The 7,144-nt window shown below is 56.2% G+C and overlaps 1 long non-coding RNA gene across 2 annotated transcripts; it reads right to left on the bottom strand.

The window, feature by feature from the left end:
* Window positions 1-47: 47 nt before the first annotated feature.
* On the bottom strand, window positions 48-6,358 carry LOC120585849 (uncharacterized). Of its 2 annotated transcripts, XR_005648540.1 has the most exons (6): window positions 6,092-6,358; window positions 5,036-5,374; window positions 4,190-4,497; window positions 3,398-3,480; window positions 3,046-3,191; window positions 48-1,862 (listed from the first exon to the last, which is right to left on the bottom strand). It is a non-coding gene; the product is annotated as an uncharacterized LOC120585849 (long non-coding RNA). The 2 variants fall into 2 exon arrangements; XR_005648539.1 differs by having other exon boundaries at window positions 5,036-6,358.
* Between the last annotated feature and the right edge of the window lie 786 nt (window positions 6,359-7,144).

The raw sequence follows: 7,144 nt of genomic DNA on the forward strand, positions 1-7,144 counted from the left end.
AAGGCCTTATTCTCCACGCTGGAGTCTGACTTGGTGGGGGTAATTTTGATCCTTCTCCTCTGGGGACCCCAAGACCCAGCTCTGCCCCCAACACCCTCCAGTCTGTTCCCTCCCCTATAAAATGGGGTTTGTTACTCCAACTTCAGAGAGGCTGTGAGACTAAAAAGAGCTAGGTGACAGGTGGCAGTTCCTGAGTCGCTTGCTTCACCCCGAGTTGCTGGAAGGCTGTGGGGTCTGCTGGACAAACGAGAGCAGTATGTCGACTTGCAAACCAAAACCGAGAGGGAGAAATGTGTCTCCTCAACGTCGCAGAGGGGATCCTTCTCCCCTGGGCCAGAACTATTCAGAGAAAGGCTCAGTACAGCCACGTGATAGAATAGTATGCAGCCGTGGAAATGGAGAGCCTGGAGCCCCGTTGCATCATGGGAAATGGTCACGTCGTCACGTGACCAGGCTCAGGGCAGAACTGCTTCTGTGCACTCGGACGTAGTCCGCGGGGACTTAGAACAGTGAAAGCTGCGTGGGAGGAGGGTTACCAACGTTTTTCTTTCCATTTTTTCCTTTCTGTTCACATTTTGCCAAACATGTAATAAAAATGCAAAAATATAAACCTTTATTTCCCCTCCCCAAGTCAGAGAGCACTAACTTCTCCTACCGCTGTTCACGCCAGTCCCGGGATGACCAGTTGCTCCATTCTGTCCAGCCTCCAGTCATATTGTTTTGCAGCCAGATGCTCACATTCCTGCCTCGTCCATCAGTAACGGGGGTGAGGACCCAGGAGAAGAACCTCTTTGGGAATACAGGTGGCACCAGGAAAGTCCGTCAGCGATGGCAGGACCTCAGCCAGTGGGAGCTCTAAGCCAGGGAAGTGTCCAGATGGCGAGAACAGCGCCCTTGGGGTGTGCGCCCAGTTCTTTCTCTAGGACTGCTTCCTGTGCATCCCATGGCTGTACCAGCAAGCATCCTCTGGTCCTGCAGGCTTGCCTTGGAGCCTGACCAAGCTGATTGGACCAGGAGTCATCACCTGACCCCAGGAGAGCCAATCAATGATTTCCCCAGGAATATGGCTTTAGAACCAAGAGAATAGTGACTCTTCTTCAGGTGCCTGGAGCTGGGGCGCTGAGATACGTCAGCTGGGGAGCTGTGGGGCCTCTTATGTCTATCAGAAGGACTAAAGAAAGCAGAGGAGCTGCTGTGCAGAGAGGATGAGAGAAAACCATGAAGCCGATGCACAGAGAGGAAGAGAGGGTCACAGATGAGAGATAAGATTCCGGGCAACTTTTCAGCTCTTGGTCCCTGTATCTTTCTGAGGTCCCACTGCGTCCTTGCCCTAGGGTTCTTCTGAAAGTCCCCACAGCCTATGCCTTCCCCCGTATTCTGCTTAAAATATGTGTCAGTTTCCTTGGGCTGCTCTGACAGATTAGCGGAAAACAACAAAAATTTATTCTCACGGTTCCAGAGGCGATGAGTCCGAAATCAAGGTGTTGGCAGGGATGGTCCCTTCCAGAGGCTAAGAGGGAGAGTCTGTCCCATGCCTCCGTCTTATCCTCTGGTGGCCCCCAACAGTCTTTTGTGTTCCTGTCTCATCTTCTGGGGGCTGCCTGCAACCCTTGGCATTCAATGGCTTTCAGATGCATCACTCTAATCTCTTCCTCGTCTTCAAAGGCCATTCCCCCTGTGCGTCTGTATCCAAATTTCCCTCTTCTCACCCTAATTCAGTGTGACCTCATCTTAACTAATCAGATCTGCGAAGGCAGGCCCTAGTTCCAATTAAAGTCACATTCTGAGATCCTAGGTGGGCATGAATTGCGGAGAGACAATGTTCAACCCAGAACAAGCTCTCTTGAGTTGGTTTATGTTATCTGAAATAAACAAATACAATATCCCAATTAATACACAAATGGGTTTCAGAAGTGGGATGCCGAAAGAAACAGTTTTGCAAAGAAAGTATTGAAACTCGATGTCTTGAGGCAGAGTGAGGGACCACGAGCATTCCTTATTCTTTGATGGGACACTGGCCATTCTTGCTATGTAGCAACAGATCCGTTAAACCATATTCAATGGTCTCATGGGACTTAGAACATGTGCCAACCAAGACCGAAGCTTTAGGAACGCGGGTGGCAAATGTCCAGGATATCGGGGTGCGAGTTACTTCTAGCCACCTTCAGAAGGTGCTGTTAGACAAACTTCAGTCTAATTCTGCTCAAGATCAGGAAAAAGCAAGGCAAACACTCTGTTAAGGGTAATTATTTTTTCCTATAGCCCGTGGCTACCGTGTGTCAGGTAATCATGCACTTGTACGTGGAGCAGGCACGTTCTCTGCCACGCCCTGTTAAGGGCACCAAGGTCGGCACACCGAACAGGGAAGTGCAAGCTCGCAGTTGGAATGCGGATATCTGGGAGGTGTCTCGGGAGGTGAACAACCCTCAACCTCCAGTCCCTCTAAAGCCTCCCACTGTCAGGTGGCATCGGGGCAGGCAAGGGGAGCATTCCAAGAGAAATTGGAGAAAATGCCTTCCTTCCACCCTAAGCCAGATGACAATTCTCTCTTCTCACCCTTTGGTTGGAGGAAGAATCCTGGGCCCCAGGGCACGGCCCAGTCTAAGGCTCTGTGTTGAACTGGACAGAATTTCATGGAATTGGGTACTGGAAAATGACGTGACCCAAAATAAAATCGACAGGCAGCCCAACTAGGGTCTTATGGGGATTGGAACTCCAGGAAACCCAAAAACCTGGCCCACGCAGCTGCGTCCTCTCCTGGAAAAAATTTCCCACGAAACTCTCAAGGGTGGACCCGAAAGACTTTAGACAAGGGATTCTGCCCCAGTGGGCAGAGCCGGGGGCAGCCATATTCGCCAACCCAAGAGCCACGGGAGGTAACCAGCAAAGCAAACCCCATATGAGAGCTTGTTCCTAATGTTTCATTTATTCTGCTTGTCCAGAATGTGTTTGTCCATGGCATGTGCTTCCCATAGATCAAGGGCAGTAGGAGAAGTTAGCATGGTCACTTAATCCATCGATGTGGGGGGGACCCCAACGAGATACCTTAGAGGAGATGCAGCAGAAGTTGAGGGGGGTGGGTGTCAACTGGACATGGCAGCTCTGGGGTGGAGCCCCGGATGCATCAGTTTGACATGACGTGGATTGCCCCACACTGGACAAAGGAAGAGGTATTCGTGGCTGACTTTATGCTGTGAAGGTTTAAGCAAAAGTAGTTGGGGTAGAGCCATCTGGGAAGAACCGAGGGAGCGGAGCAAGGCTGTGTGCTGCGCAGGGACGGACGGAATGGACCACGGCGGACGCTCTTATCTTTTAGGCTCTTACACTGTCCGCCTGGCCCCCTTTTCGGGTAAGCCCCCCTCATGTGAACATGAAGACAGGCGCTCAGCACACAGACCTGCCCACTGGCCACAGCTGATCGGGCTGGAGGGGAGGCTCCAATGCAAGGCAGACAGTCAGCTTCTCCCCAGGAAGATGGGCCTGGAAGTAGTTCCTTTGGGCAAAGGGATCCAGGATATGTCACTGTGGCAAGTGTGACACAGGTGGGCAAATGGGGATAGGCAAGTGATACTGAGAAAGCGTCCAGGGCTGTTGGTTCCAGTGCCCCGAAGCTGGGCTGCGTCTCAGGGTTGCATGGGTGCACCCTGTACCCTTGCTATTAAGTCCCCTTCCTGCCTCAGCTAACGGGTTGATGTCTGGTCCTCAGAACACTCGTGCCTGGACTGGGGTATGGGGTGAAGCTGTGCCTTGAGAACAGGTAGACATTTGGTTAGCGAGAGGGAGCTGGCCCAGCTAGCCTCCCAGGGGTCCGCCCCGCCCTCCCCCCTCCTCGCCCCGCCCTCCGTGCTGCACCGTGAGCTGTGACTGCAGTTCCAGGACACCCTGGGCTGTCTCTGACTCCGCGCCTTCGCTGATGCTGTTCCCTCTGCCTGGAGCGCCCTTCCCAACTCTTCCTTCTGCGTCCCCAACACTCCATTTTCCTGACTACTCAGCACAGACATTATCCGCTGGCTCCCTTGCTGACTGGGGTCTTTAGTGCAGCTTGTGCCATCCCCACTGTGACGGCCTGTGTGCTCGGCCACCCTGGAAGCGGGGACTCTGCACAGACCTGGGCTGGCCGCCTGGATGGGAGCTCTATGTCAGGCACCCAGAGAGCGTTTGTTACGAGTGAGTCTGCAGAAACACTCACTGAATGAGCTGAGCAGGGAAGTCATGGCTGGACTGGTCAGGCTTTGCCCTGGGGAGGGGTCACAGGTCTGCAGCCACTGCAGAGGCAGGACAGGGGTCCTGGGCCCAGCCAGTGTGGGAACAGCTCTTCCATTTCCTTCCAGGAGGAAGCCGACACCCAGTGGCTCCACAGCTGGATGCTCAGAGGCCCGATAGCCTCAGGGAGGCAGGGAGGCTGGACCCATCTCTCAGAGTGGCCCCTCCATCCCTCATGGCACCAGAGATGCGGGTTCAGCCTGGCTCAGTCCATCCCTAGGCCTCACCCCAAGCCTAGGAATAATCAGTGTTTCCAGACTGAGGATGGGAGCAAGGCCCCCCTCTCTGCTCCTCCCTTCAGCAGCCTCGCAGCCTCCCCCGCTGGCCTCCCAGTCTGTGCTGGCAGCATCGCCTGGAGACCTGAGCTGGAGACCACAGAGTCCAGAGCCTGGCAGCACGTCCATTCTCTCCCCAGCTTCCAGATGCCCCCCTGGATTCCCCTGACCCCTGGTTCTCCCAGGCAGGCCTCGCCTTCACCTCCCTCGCCCCTCCAGCTCTCTGTGATGAAAGACAGTGGTGCAAAAAGGTTGGGGAGAAAAACAGGAAGTGGTGCCTGAGAGCATGGCTGCAGAAGCGCTGCCCAGGTGGCGACTGTGGCAGCCCCTCCACCCGCAGCCTTACAGGAAAGTGGTGGGGGGGCAGCCCCAGCCTGAGCTGCGGGGGCGTGGGGGGCGGCGAGGGGGGACTCCAGCCTGGGACCCTTCGGCCACGAGGGGCTTTATTTTTAGCCCAAACATCACACCTACATCCTGCATTTTATATCTTCTCTTACCTTCTCACAAGGCTTCAAAGGTTAGCACAATGACCCCACTGTACAGGCTCAGAGAAGCCAAGTGACTCGTCTGAGGCCACACAGCCTTTCCCACGGCTAGGTCACGGCTCCTCGATTCTTTCTCAGACTTTGATTTCTATTTGTGGTGTGTTTTTGTTCTGGGCCTGTGAGCCCACAGTGGGTGGGAGGAGGAGGAGGGGGAGTGTAGTTTCTGGCTCCTTCATCTCTGCACATCTAAGCCGACGGTGAGAAAAAGGACCAGAGACTGCAGCTGAGGACCCATCCCCAGAGGTTCCGTTTCCTGGAATGTGTTCCTGGAAGGGACAAGGGCCCCGGTCCCTTTGTGAGAGAAGAGGAGCGGGGCGTCAGGGAGAAGTCACCCAGCTGACAGCCGCAGAGGGCGGGCACTGGCACTGAGCCCCCGGCACCAGTCAGGCGTTTATGACCTCGACTGGCCGACAGGCCAAAGGACTCAGAACTTCGGGTGAGTTCAGAACCTTCCTTCTGTCCCAGGCCTGGACCACGGGGAAGCCCCAATCCCATAGCTTCGTGACTGAGAAGCCTCATGAGAATGAGACCCCAAGAAGGGGTGGGACTCGAGGTGCCCTGACCAGAGTGATAACCTCCCTGAGGGCCATTCCCACCCAGGTTCAATCCCTCGCCGGACCCCTGACCTCCCTTGGCCCAGGACCAATCACAGTAGGCAAACCGGGGCTTCTGGTGACTGTCCCCACAGAGACTCATCCCAAGCCCTTCCCTGCTCGAGGCTACTGGAGATCCGAGGCCTTTTTGGGGGGAGGTTACCCTTATTGCTCAGGTTCCTCTCAGGCCTTGACCCACGAGGTCTCCCCGTGTTTCAGCTCCCCTTTGCCACCCATATCGACTTCCTGAACGTCACCTCTGCCTCCAGCTACCTCTGGGCATCCCCCAACAGTCCACAGAGCTCTCGGCTGAGCTCCCAGGTCCACCCACCCTGCCCAGCCCCTGTGGAAGGCACTGCTGCCCACACGGTCCCTGAGGTTAAAACCACGGTGTCGTGCTGTGGCCTTCACTCACCTACCGCCCACATCCACGCCGTCCTCTGCCACAACAGGGCTCCTTTCTTAGAGGCCTCCGGGGACTGTCGGCCACAGCAGAAGCCAGGTGGGAACAGGTCCGAGGCACTGTCTGACTCGGTGGTTGCTCTGCTGCTCTCTGAGCGACAGCTGTGCTCTGCTCTGCCCTCTCCTGCTGGGCTGCTGGGCTGCAGAACTAGAAACAAAAGAGCCCCACTCCCGCCCGACCCCCCCATCCCCCCACCCCACCTTCAGCATCAAAGGCATCCCCTCCTCCCTCTGCCCTCTCTGGGTAGCAGTGCCGGTCAGGACAGAGCAGCACCCAGGGGCCAGCAGGAAGGCGGACATGGTGGAGCGGGCCTGGCCTCCTTTCCTTTGTAGAGGACACTCAGCCTCTGGTCCCAGCCACTCTCATATGAAAAAGGACTATAAAAACAAGTCGGTATTGGCAACGTGCTTAGAACAAGATCTGACTCTTGGTGAGGGCTCAATACGTGTTTATCATCATCATCATCTAAATCCTTGCAACCCTGTGAAGCCAGTCACACACTCCCATTTTACAGGTGAGAAAACCGAGGCAGGAAGGCGAGCCGCATGCCCACGTTTACGCAGCCTTAGTGGCTGAACAGGAGTTTGAACCTAAGTCTGTTGGAGGCTTGTGCTCTCAGCCATGGGGCATGCTTTCCAGTCTCCTCTGGTTGGGCGACCAGCTTTGGATGTACACAGAGCGCGCGTGCACGCACACGTGTGCTGCTCCCACGCCCTGCAGGAGGACTGAATGGGACGAGGAGGCTGCACCCCGACGAAGAGGCGGGGCCCGGGGGCGGAGCTTGCCCGCCGCCCAGCCCACCTTCTTCTGCCAGGCTCCGCCTACCCCAACCTCAGAGGCCTCCCGGTTGGGCTCCAGGGAAGCACGAGGCGCCACCTGGTGGTGATGGCGGTAAACGCCGCCACTGTCCCAGCCGCGCACCCGTTTGGCTAAGGCGTGCGGAGATTCGGCCACGCTAGTGACGACGCCCAGAACGCGGAGTTCACGCTCCGCCCGGCTCCGCTT

Source organism: Pteropus medius, unplaced genomic scaffold, assembly GCF_902729225.1.
Source record: "Pteropus medius unplaced genomic scaffold, Ma_sr-lr_union100, whole genome shotgun sequence".
Taxonomy (NCBI): Eukaryota; Metazoa; Chordata; class Mammalia; order Chiroptera; family Pteropodidae; genus Pteropus; species Pteropus medius.